The sequence below is a fragment of the Aegilops tauschii genome, chromosome 4 (assembly GCF_002575655.3).
Source record: "Aegilops tauschii subsp. strangulata cultivar AL8/78 chromosome 4, Aet v6.0, whole genome shotgun sequence".
NCBI classification, from domain to species: Eukaryota; Viridiplantae; Streptophyta; class Magnoliopsida; order Poales; family Poaceae; genus Aegilops; species Aegilops tauschii.
The window spans coordinates 356,529,229-356,541,484 of NC_053038.3; positions in this window are offsets into that span (position 1 = coordinate 356,529,229).

Below are 12,256 nucleotides of genomic sequence, written 5' to 3' on the forward strand. Positions count from 1 at the left end.
GACGACACAAAGGGGGAAAAGGGGACGCCATCGGTGCCCTCGACGACCACGGGTCCTCTGCCGGGGGAAGGCTCGCCGGCACCTCCCCGGCAGAGGGCCTACCTCCGGGTGTCCCCTGGCTTCGCGCGCCGTGGGGAGGGGCCTAGCTCCCGACCCCTCTCCAGCAGCCCCCAATGTGATCCCCCTACTGGCAGGGAGGCCGCCGAGCTGGGGCCGCCAGCCGTTGTGGTGATCTGTTCCTCCTGCGAGTCATGGTTAGCGTAAACTTGCTCCCGAGGGATTAGGGGTACCCTGTAGTTGTCGTTGCACATGTGGTCGTGGTGGTTCCCCGGCGGCTCCTGGAAGGCCTCAACTCCCAGCGCCTCTTCTTCCCAACCTTCTCCGATGAACGAGCCAGGATCGTCCTCCCGTGCGTAATCCCGGTCCATCATGCGGGGCACGTAGGCTTCCGGGGCCGTCACCCCGAACACCTCGCCGTAGTGCCCCACACTCCATGTTGCCCGGCCCAGCGTGGCGTCCTGAGGATGATAGCGCGGCATCCCACTTGGGCCATGGGAGGCGACGCTTGTGCTCATGCTTGCCGCGGGCGGCATGGTGGCGGCAGAGCCCCCGGCGCCGCCGGCTGTGCTGGTGTTGATGAAGCCCCCTGGCACACCTGATGGCGCGTGGTTGCGGCGGGGCCCGCCGTGAGACCCTGTAGTGGCCTGAGGAGGAAGCTGATGACACAAGGGCAGTGCTCCCGACGCTGCTGCATCCAGCAGCTCGGCAACGGGTTTCAGCAGTGCATCCCGGCCGCTCTCGATCAGCCGGCACCGCAGCAGCTCTCGCGCCACCGTGAGCGCTGCTCGCATGTTTGCCTGCTCCCGCCGTGAATGCGGCGCCGTCGCTGCGGCGTGGCTTGCTGCCCTTGCAGTGGCTCGCACTTGCCGCGGGGTGAGGGTGGACGACGCTTGGCCGCGCCGCTCGCGCCCCGCAGCGTTGGATGGCGCTCGCGCCGCCTGGAGCGTGGGGTCGAGGGCTTCATGGGCAGGTGGCGCCGCCCGGGCCGGCCAGGTTGCCCAGCGGTCGGAGTCAGCCCTTGGGTCGCCGGACATCGTGGCCGCGGAGCATCGGCAAGTCAATTGGCGGAGAAGAAGCTCCGGCGCACCCCTACCTGGCGCGCCAAATGTCGGATGTGGGGTTCCGGCAAAACCCTTAAGGTTCGAACTCTGGGGTGCGCGCGAAGTCTTTCCATCCTACCGATCCACGCCCTAGCTCACTAAGATCTCGCGGACGAACTCGACGAACTCACAACACAGAAAGACACGAGATTTATACTGGTTCGAGCCACCGTTGTGGTGTAATACCCTACTCCAGTGTGGTGGTGGTGGATTGCCTCTTGGGCTGATGATGAACAGTATAAGGGGAAGAACAACCTCCTGAGGTTAAGGTGTTCTTGTGGCTAGGGTAGGCTCTCGATCAGATCAGATCAAGCTGAGATGCCCCTACTGTGGTGGCTAGTTCTACTTATATAGGCCCTGGTCCTCTCCCCAAATATTGAGCGGGAAGGGAGCCAACAACGATGGGCAAATTTGAAGGGGGACAGCTAGTACAAGCTATCCTGACAAAAGTGGTCTTCGCCTGCGAAAGGCTCTGGTGGTGACGCCGTCTTGGGCTCCACGATGACCTCCGTCTTGCCGTCCTTCTGGTCTTGGTCTCATTGCACCGATATGGCAACCTTTGCCCGATGCCTCGGTACTCCTCGCCTGCGCTTGCCTCCTTAGCACCAAAGAGGAAACAAGGACGTTGCGCGCGCTGGCGCCCGCCTGGTGCAGGTCGTCATGGCTCACGTCACGAAAGCCTCGTGAGGTTTTCCCCGCCTTGATATCTCTGTTCCTCATGAGCCTGCCTGACTAGGCCACTCTTGAGGAGGTCTTGTGTCGTCCACCTCGCGAGGCTTGGCCTCTCGCGAGGGTCTTGGATGCCTTGTTGATGAAGATGGGTCATACGACCCGCTAACTTAGCCACGCCGCGGGCCGCAGGCAGGCAAGTCTGGGGACCCCCGTTCCCAGAATGCCGACAGTAGATATTGGAGGTTATTGCATTGCAAAACAACATGCCAAATCATTGGCATCTCCGAGGTCGTGCCCTCATCAGTTGGTATAAGATTTCTGGGTTTATTACGGTGCAATTTTTTCCATCAATTTATTGGCATATATTCTAAAACTGCAATGAGGACACAATACTACTCGGACGATGAGATGTCACAATGTGAGAAGGACCCATTGCGTCCAGTTCCATGGCTTCAAATCTACACAAGAGTGATGGTGGGGCCAACTACTTGTGCTACAATGTTGGATCCGTCTTTGAAAATAAATTCGGTGAGTAAAACTTTGGTCGATGGGCTAAAGATGGCAACGATTGAACATCCAGAACCATATAGACTTTTGCGGCGAGGGAAATTTGTGGCAATAAAACATCAAGTAGAGGTGCATTTTCAAATTTCTGGACTTACGGATTCAGTTTTGTGTGATGTTCTTCCTTAACATATGTATACATGTAGCTTGATACTTGGTCAATCTTGGACAAAAAAGAGGGAGTTGCAGATTGATAAAAGTGTCCTTGGAGGAAATTAAAGTTTCTTTTGAAAAGGAAGATTGATGACCCACAAGTATAGGGGATTAATTTTAGCTCTTTTCGATAAGTAAGAGTGTCGAACCCAATGAGGAGCAGAAGGAAATGACAAGTAGTTTTCAGTAAGGTAATGTCTGCAAGTGCTGAAATTGTAAGTAGCGAGTAGTTTGATAGCAAGATAATTTGTAACGAGCAAGTAACGATAATAGTAACAAGTATGCAGCAAGGTAGCCCAATCCTTTTGAGGCAAAGGGCAGGCCAAAATGGTCTCTTATAATAAGCAAAGCGTTCTTGAGGGTACACGGGAATTTCCTCTAGTCACTTTCATCATGTTGGTTTGATTTGTGTTCGCTACTTTGATAATTTGATATGTGGGTGGACCGGTGCTTAGGTGTTGTTCTTACTTGAACAAACATCCTACTTATTATTAACCCTCCCGCAAGCATCCGCAACTACGAGAAAAGTATTAAGAATAAATTCTAACCATAGCATTAAACTCTAGGATCCAATCAGTCCCTTACGGAGTAGTGCATAAACTAGGGTTTAAGTTTCTGTCACTCTCGCAACCCACCATCTATTTACTACTCCACAATGCATTCCCTTAGGCCCAAATATGGTGAAGTGTCATGTAGTCTACGTTCACATGACACCACTAGGGGAATCACAACATACATACCATCAAAATATCGAGTACATATCAAATTCACATGATTACTTGCAACATGATTTCTCCCGTGACCTCAAGAACAAAAGTAACTACTCACAAATAATAAACATGCTCATGATCAGAGGGGTATTAATATGCATAATGGATCTTAACATATAATCTTCCACCAAATAAACCATATAATAATCAACTACAAGATGTAATCAACACTACTAGTCACCCCTTAGCAACAATCTATAGTTCCGGTAACAAGATTGAATACAAGAGATGAACTAGGGTTTGAGATGAGATGGTGCTAGTGAAGATGTTGATGGAAATTGCCCTCCCCAAGATGGGAGAGTTGTTGGTGATGATGATGACGATGATTTCCCCCTCCGGGAGGGAAGTTCCCCCGGCGGAATCGCTCCGCCGGAGGGCAAAAGTGCTCCTGCCCAAGTTCCGCCTCGAGACGGCGGTGCTTCGTCCCGAATGCCTCCTCCTTATTTTTTTAGGTCAAAACCACTTATATACCAAAAGATGGGCACCGGAGGTGGGCCGAGGAGGCCACAACCCACCAGGGCGCGCCAGGGTGGGGCGCGCCCAGGTGGGTTGTGCCCACCTGGTGGCTCCCCTCGGGTACTTATTGGCTCCAATATTTCTAATATATTCCATAAAAAATCTCCGTGAAGTTTCATCCCATTTGGAGTTGTGCAGAATAGGTGGCCTGACGTAGCTTTTTCAGGTCCAGATTTCCAGCTGCCGGAATTCTCCCTCTTGGTGTGTACCTTGCAAATTATGAGAGAAAAGGCATTAGAATTACTCCAAAAAGCATTATTATGGATAAAAACATTATAAATAACAGTAAGAAAACATGATGCAAAATGGACGTATCAACTCCCCCAAGCTTAGACCTCGCTTGTCCTCACGCGAAAACCGAAATCGAAAAACATGTCCACATGCTTTGAGAGAGAGAGGTGTCGATAAAAACAAAATACGGACATAGAAGCATCATGTTGATTATTATAACAGCAACAAAATTTAACATAGGACTTTTATCATAGAACTTGCATCATATACTTCCTATGAATAAGAATAGTTCATCACACAATCAAAGTATAAAGCAAAAACTCTATTAGAAACCAACAAACTATGTTCTCAGTCAACTTCACAACTACAATTCATCATCTTTTCTGGAAGAGTCACGTGTCGGAGCCTTTAAAGCAAGTCCACATGCTCAACCATCATATAGTCTTCTATGATTGCTAACACTCACCTCGTACCCATGAGCAAAACGTTTCAACCGGACACATAGAAAGATAGGGGCTTATAGTTTTGCCTCCCAACATATTCAACTGGACATATGTGCCTAGATCTTTCCTCACCGCTTGATGCTTGCCGAAAGGGAAAATAAAAAGGAATAGAGGGGAAACTTTGACTCTTTGCATAAAAGTAAATACATAAAAGTAAAAGATAGGCCCTTCACAGAGGGAAGCAGAGGTTGCCATGCGCTTATTTGTTTGCATGCTCAATCCCTTAGTGCAAGAGAACGTCACGTTGTATTGCCCCTTAAGACGACAACCTTTATTATGTAGTATGTCGCTTTTATTCTTTGTCATCCAAGTTCGTACAACGCTCAATTTTCTCTTACACTAAATGATCTTACATATTTAGAAGCAATTTTTATTGCCTTTTTGCACCAATGACAACTTACTTGAAGAATCATGTTCAATCCATAGGTAGGTATGGTGGACACTTGAAAAAGATTTGGGTTTAAGGGTTTTCGGATGCACAAGTAGTATCTCTACTTAGTACGGAATTTTTGGCTAGCAAAGATAGGGGGCAAGCACCACATGTTGAAGGATCTATGACAATATGACATCTATGTGAATATAAACAAACATAAACCATTAAGTTGTCTTCCTTGTCCAATGTCAACAATTTTGGCATATAATATTTTGATGAGGGCTCACAATCACAAAAGATTTCTAGGATAGTGTATTTATATGTGAATCTTCCCTTCCCTTACTAATTTTTTCATGAGTTGCATCATTGACTAATGCTATGTTTGTCAATCTCTAATAAAATTTTCTTACTTATACTTTTCCTTATGTGGTGCTATCACCTACCATAGGATTAGTATATGATCAAATTAATTCATTTCCTTTCTTTTATTTATTTCCTTTCTCTTTTTCTTTCTTTCTTATTTCTCTTTTTTTTTTCTTTATTTGCAACATGAAAGTAAAGACAGCAAAAACTCATACTAACTTTATTAGAAAATTTGCACACGATAACAATGATAGATCACTAAGCAATCTCTCAAAGAAGAAAGGATCGAACTAAACTTTATTTCATCTAATGCAAAAGATCGAAGTAAGATCAGTAAAAGCAAAAAGATAGTGGGATGATATGATACCGGGGCACCTCCCCCAAGCTTCGCGGAAGCCAAGGGGAGTGCCCATACCCGATACTCCATTCTCCTTTGGTGGTGAAGAAGATGGTGGTGGTGATGAAGAAGGTAATTTGCCCTTTGCTTCCTTCAGCTTCGTTTCGACCTTCATCAGCCAAGCACCTTCTTCCATGAGGTTGGAGGAGCAGGAAGACATGATGCTTAGCTTGATAAATCTGACCAAAAGTAGCAAGAAAAGAGAACAGAGGATTTTCTCCGCGATACGGTGGTTAACAGGTTCAGGAAGTATATATAGAATTTTTATTTTGCAAGACAAGCATATAGAAGAAAAACGGAGTACGAGAGGTGTCCCAGGTGGGTACAACCCACCTTGGCGCGCCAGGCTTGTATTGTGCTCACCAGGGGACACTTCCTGGTAGTTTCTTTATTTCCAAAATTTTGAAATATTCCAAAACTGATAAAAAATAATTTTGCAGATTTTTCGGAGTCCGTTTACTTACCGTATCACGTACCTCCTTATTTTGATGATTCTGGAGTGTTCCGGAAGGACTCTTTTATAAGTTCTTCCGGTGTCAAAGTTTGGATAATATTGCTTTCGACATTAATAGGCGTACATGAGATATAATGCTTTATTCGTTGCCCGTTGACAACCTTCAAAATTATTTATTTTGATGGCACCTGACCGGTAAACCTCCTCGATGACATATGGGCCTTCCCATTTCGAGAGGAGCTTCCCTGCAAAGAATCTCAAATGAGAGTTGTACAAAAGAACATATTCTCCGACTTTAAACTCATGTTTTTCAATTCTTTTGTCATGCCATCTTTTAACTTTTTATTTGAATAACTTTGCATTTTCATAAGCTTGGGATCTCCATTCATCTAACGAGCTTATATCAAATAACCTCTTTTCACCAGCAAGTTTGAAGTCATAGTTGAGTTCTTTAACTGCCCAATATGCTTTATGTTCTAACTCAAGAGGTAAATGACAAGCTTTTCCATAAACCATTTTATAAGGAGACATACCCATAGGATTTTTATATGCAGTTCTATAAGCCCAAAGTGCATCATCTAATTTCTTAGACCAATTCTTCCTAGACCTATTGACAGTCTTTTGCAAAATTAATTTTATTTCTCTATTGCTAAGTTCAACTTGACCACTAGACTAAGGATCATAGGGTGATGTAATTTTATGGTTAACATCATACTTAGTAAGCATCTTATGGAAAGCACCATGAATAAAGTGTGAACCACCATCAGTCATTAAATATCTAGGGACTCCAAACCTTGGGAAAATAACTTCCTTCAACATTTTGATAGAGGTGTTGTGATCAACACTACTAGTTGGAATAGCTTCTACCCATTTAGTAACATAATCAACATCAACCAAAATATGTGTATACCCATTAGAGGAAGGAAAAGGTCCCATGTAATCAAATCCCCAAACATCAAATGGTTCAACATCAAGAGAATAGTTCATAGGCCTTACCAATATTACCTATTCTTTGGCATTCATCACAAGATGAGACATACTTACGAGCATCCTTGAAGAGATTAGGCCAATAAAATCCAAATTGCAATACCTTGTGAGCAGTTCTATCTCCAGCATGATGCCCTCCATAAGGTTCTGAGAGACATTTCCATAGGATTTGTCCCTGTTCATGCTCAGGTACACAACGTCTAATAATACCGTCTACCCCTTCTTTATAAAGATGTGGGTCATCCCAAAAGTAAAGTCTTAAATCATAGAAGAATTTTTTCTTTTGTTGGTAAGTAAAGCTAGGTGGTAAATATTTAGCAACAATGTAATTAGCATAGTCAGCATACAAAGGAGTACCATTAGCAACATTTATTGCAGCTAACTGCTCATCAGGAAAACTATCATCAATAGGAAGTGGGTCATTAAGCACATTTTCAAGCCTAGACAAGTTATCAACTACGGGGTTCTCAGCTCCTTTTCTATCAATAATATGCAAATCAAATTCTTGTAACAAGAGAACCCAACGAATAAGTCTAGGTTTAGCATCTTTCTTTTCCATAAGATATTTAATAGCAGCATGGTCTGTGTGAACAGTTACTTTGGAATCAACAATATAAGGTCTAAACTTATCACAAGCAAACACCATTGCTAAGAATTCTTTTTCAGTGGTAGCATAATTTTTCTGAGCACTGTCTAGAGTTTTACTAGCATAATGAATAACATTAAATTTCTTATCAATTCTTTGTCCTAGAACAGACCAACAACATAATCACTGGCATCACACATAATTTCAAAAGGCAAGTTCCAATCAGGTGGTTGAACTATGGGTGCAGTGATTAAAGTTTTCTTTAGTGTTTCAAAGGCTTCAAGACAATCATCATCAAAGACAAAAGGAATATCCTTTTGCAAAAGATTAGTAAGAGGCCTAGAAATTTTAGAGAAGTCTTTGATAAATCTCCTATAGAAACCAGCATGACCTAAGAAACTACAAATACCTTTGATGTCCTTGGGACATGGCATTTTCTCAATTGCATCAACTTTAGCTTTATCCACTTCAATACCTTTCTCAGAAATTGTATGACCCAAGACAATGCCTTCCTTAACCATAAAGTGGCACTTCTCCCAATTCAAGACAAGATTTGTTTGTTCACATCTCTGCAAAACTCGATCAAGATTGCTTAAGAAATCATCAAAAGACTTCCCATAAACAGAGAAGTCATCCATGAAAACCTCAACAATCTTTTCACAAAGTCAGAGAATATAGCCATCATGCATCTTTGAAAGGTAGCAGGTGCATTACATAAACCAAAAGGCATACGTCTATAAGCATATGTTCCAAAAGGACAAGTAAAGGTGGTCTTTTCTTGATCAGGTTGAGAAACAGGTATTTGTGAAAAACCAGAATATCCATCAAGGAAGCAAAAGTGTGTGTGCTTAGATAATCTTTCAAGCATTTGATCAATAAAAGGCGAAGAGTAATGATCTTTTCTGGTAGCTTTATTTAATTTTCTGAAATCAATTACCATTCTATAGCCTGTAACAATTCTTTGTGGAATAAGTTCATTCTTATCATTAGGAACAACAGTGATACCCCCTTTCTTAGGGACACAATGAACAGGGCTTACCCATCTACTATCAGCTATAGGATAGATTATACCTGCTTCCAGGAGTTTTAATATTTCCGTTCTTACCACCTCTTTCATCTTCGGATTCAACCGACTTTGGTGATCAACAACTGGTTTAGCATCAGGTTCCATATTAATTTTGTTCTGACATAGAGTGGGACTAATGCCCATTAAATCATCAAGAGTATATCCAATAGCAGCTCAGTGCTTCCTTAGAACCTTCAATAATCTTTCTTCTTCATGTTCTGAAAGGTTAGTACTAATAATAACAGGATATATCTTCTTTTCATCAAGATAAGCATATTTCAAAGTGTCTGGCAATTGTTTTAATTCAAACACAGGATCACCTTTAGGTGGAGGAGGACCTCCAAGAGTTTCAATAGGCAAATTGTGTTTAAGTAGAGGACGTTGTTCAAAGAAAATATTATCTATTTCATTTCTTTCATGCATATGTAAATCATTTTCATGGTCTAGCAAGTATTGTTCTGAAGGATCAGTAGGCGGCACAGCAATAGAAGCAAGACCAATTAATTCATCCTTACTAGGCAATTCTTTTTCATGATGGTTTCTACTAAACTTGGAAAAATTAAACTCATGAGACTCATCACCAAAGCTAACACCCACAGTTTGTTTCTGGCAATCTATCCTAGCATTAACTGTGTTCAAGAAAGGTCTACCAAAGATAATGGGACAGAAGTCATCTTGCGGGGTACCAAGAACAAGAAAATCAGTAGGATATTTTATTTTCCCACACAAGACTTCAACATCTCTAATAATCCCACAAGGTGATATGGTGTCTCTATTAGAAAGTTTAATAGTAACATCTATGTCTTCTAACTCTGTAGGTGCTATGTCTTCTCTAATCTCTTGATATAACGTGTAAGGAATAGCACTCACACTAGCACCCATGTCACATAAACCATGATAACAGTGATCTCCTATTTTAACTGAAATGACAGGCACGCCAACAACTGGTCTATGTTTATCTTTTCATCAGGTTTAGCAATTCTAGCAGCTTCTTTGCAGAAGTAAATAACATGCCCATCCACATCTTCTTCTAAGAGATCTTTAACCATAGCAATATTATGTTCAATTCTAATTTGTTCATCTGGTATAGGTGTTCTAATAGAGCTTTTGTTAACCACAGTTGAAACCTTAGCATGATCCTTTATCCTAACAGGAAAAGGGGATTTCTCAATATAAGCAGTAGGAACAACTGGATCAACATTATAGAGAATAGTTTCTTCTTTAACTGGTACCGATTCTTTAATAGGTGGGTGATATTTAAGCCATCCCTCTTTAGGGAGTTCAACATGAGTAGCAAATGATTCACAAAAGAAGCTACTATCTCAGAGGCAAGTCCATATTTAGTGCTAAACTTTTGAAAAGCATCGGCATCCATAAAAGATTTAACACAATCATACTTAAGCTTTATACCTGACTCTTTACCTTCGTCGAGTTCCCAATCTTCAGAGTTGCCTTTAATTCTTTCCAGAAGATCCCACCGGAATTCAATAGTTTTCTTCATAAAAGAACCAGCACAAGAAGTATCCAGCATGGTTTGATCATTACGAGAAAGCCGAGCATAAAAGTTCTGAATAATAATTTCTCTTGAGAGCTCATGGTTGGGGCATGAATATAACATTGGCTTAAGCCTCCCCCAAGCTAGAGCGATACTTTCTCCTTCACGAGGCCAAAAATTATATATATAATTCCGACCACGATGAACTAGATGCATAGGATTTTTTTTGGTGAAACTCCAATTTTAAACGATTCCAATTCCACGATCCAATATCATCACATAGCCTATACCATGCCAATGCTTTTCCCTTCAAAGATAAAGGGAAAACCTTTTTCATAACTTCATCCCTGGGCAAACCTGCAACCTTAAACAATCCACAAATTTTTTCCACATGTATCAAGTGCATATTAGGATGTTTCGTTCCATCTCCTGCATAAGGATTAGCTAGCAGTTGTTCTATCATACCCGAAGGAATTTCATATTCAATATTTTCAGTAGGTGCAGTATGTTGAGGGGCAATTAATTGTGGTTCTGGACGAGGTGAAGATACCCTGAACAAACCCCTCAAAGGATTGTTTTCCATAGTAACAGGTGACAATAAATTTTAGCACACTATATAAATGTTTCCTTACCGAATTCCACTTACCAAAGGCGCTTCACTCCCCGGCAACGGCTCCAGAAAATAGCCTTGATGACCCACAAGTATAGGGGATCAACTGTAGCTCTTTTTGAAAAGTAAGAGTGTCAAACCCAACGAGGAGCAGAAGGAAATGACAAGTAGTTTTCAGTAAGGTAATGTCTGCAAGTGCTGAAATTGTAAGTAGCGAGTAGTTTGATAGCAAGATAATTTGTAACGAGCAAGTAACGATTATAGTAACAAGTATGCAGCAAGGTAGCCCAATCCTTTTGAGGAAAAGGACAGGCCAAAACGGTCTCTTATAATAAGCAAAGCGTTCTTGAGGGTACACGGGAATTTCCTCTAGTCACTTTCATCATGTTGGTTTGATTTGTGTTCGCTACTTTGATAATTTGGTATGTGGGTGGACCGGTGCTTAGGTGCTATTCTTACTTGAACAAACCTCCTACTTATGATTAACCCTCCCGCAAGCATCCGCAACTACGAGAAAAGTATTAAGAATAAATTCTAACCATAGCATTAAACTCTAGGATCCAATCGGTCCCTTACGGAGTAGTGCATAAACTAGGGTTTAAGTTTCTGTCACTCTCGCAACCCACCATCTATTTACTACTCCACAATGCATTCCCTTAGTCCCAAATATGGTGAAGTGTCATGTAGTCGACGTTCACATGACACCACTAAGGGAATCACAACATACATACCATCAAAATATCGAACACATATCAAATTCACATGATTACTTGCAACATGGTTTCTCCCGTGACCTCAAGAACAAAAGTAACTACTCAAAAATAATAAACATGCTCACGATCAGAGGGGTATTAATATGCATAATGGATCTGAACATATAATCTTCCAACAAATAAACCATATAGTAATCAACTACAAGATGTAATCAACACTACTAGTCACCCCTTAGCAACAATCTATAGTTCCGGTAACAAGACTGAATACAAGAGATGAACTAGGGTTTGAGATGAGATGGTGCTGGTGAAGATGTTGATGGAGATTGCCCTCCCAAGATGGGAGAGTTGTTGGTGATGATGATGACGATGATTTCCCCCTCCGGGAGGGAAGTTTCCCCGACGGAATCGCTCTGCCGGAGGGCAAAACTGCTCTTGTCCAAGTTCCGGCTCGAGACGGCGGCGCTTCGTCCCGAAAGCCTCCTCCTTATTTTTTCTAGGTCTAAACTACTTATATACCAAAAGATGGGCACCGGAGGTGGGCTGAGGAGGCCACAACCCACCAGGGCGCGCCAGGGGGGCCTGGCGCGCCCAGGTGGTTGTGCCCACCTGGTGGCTCCCCTCTGGTACTTATTGGCTCCAA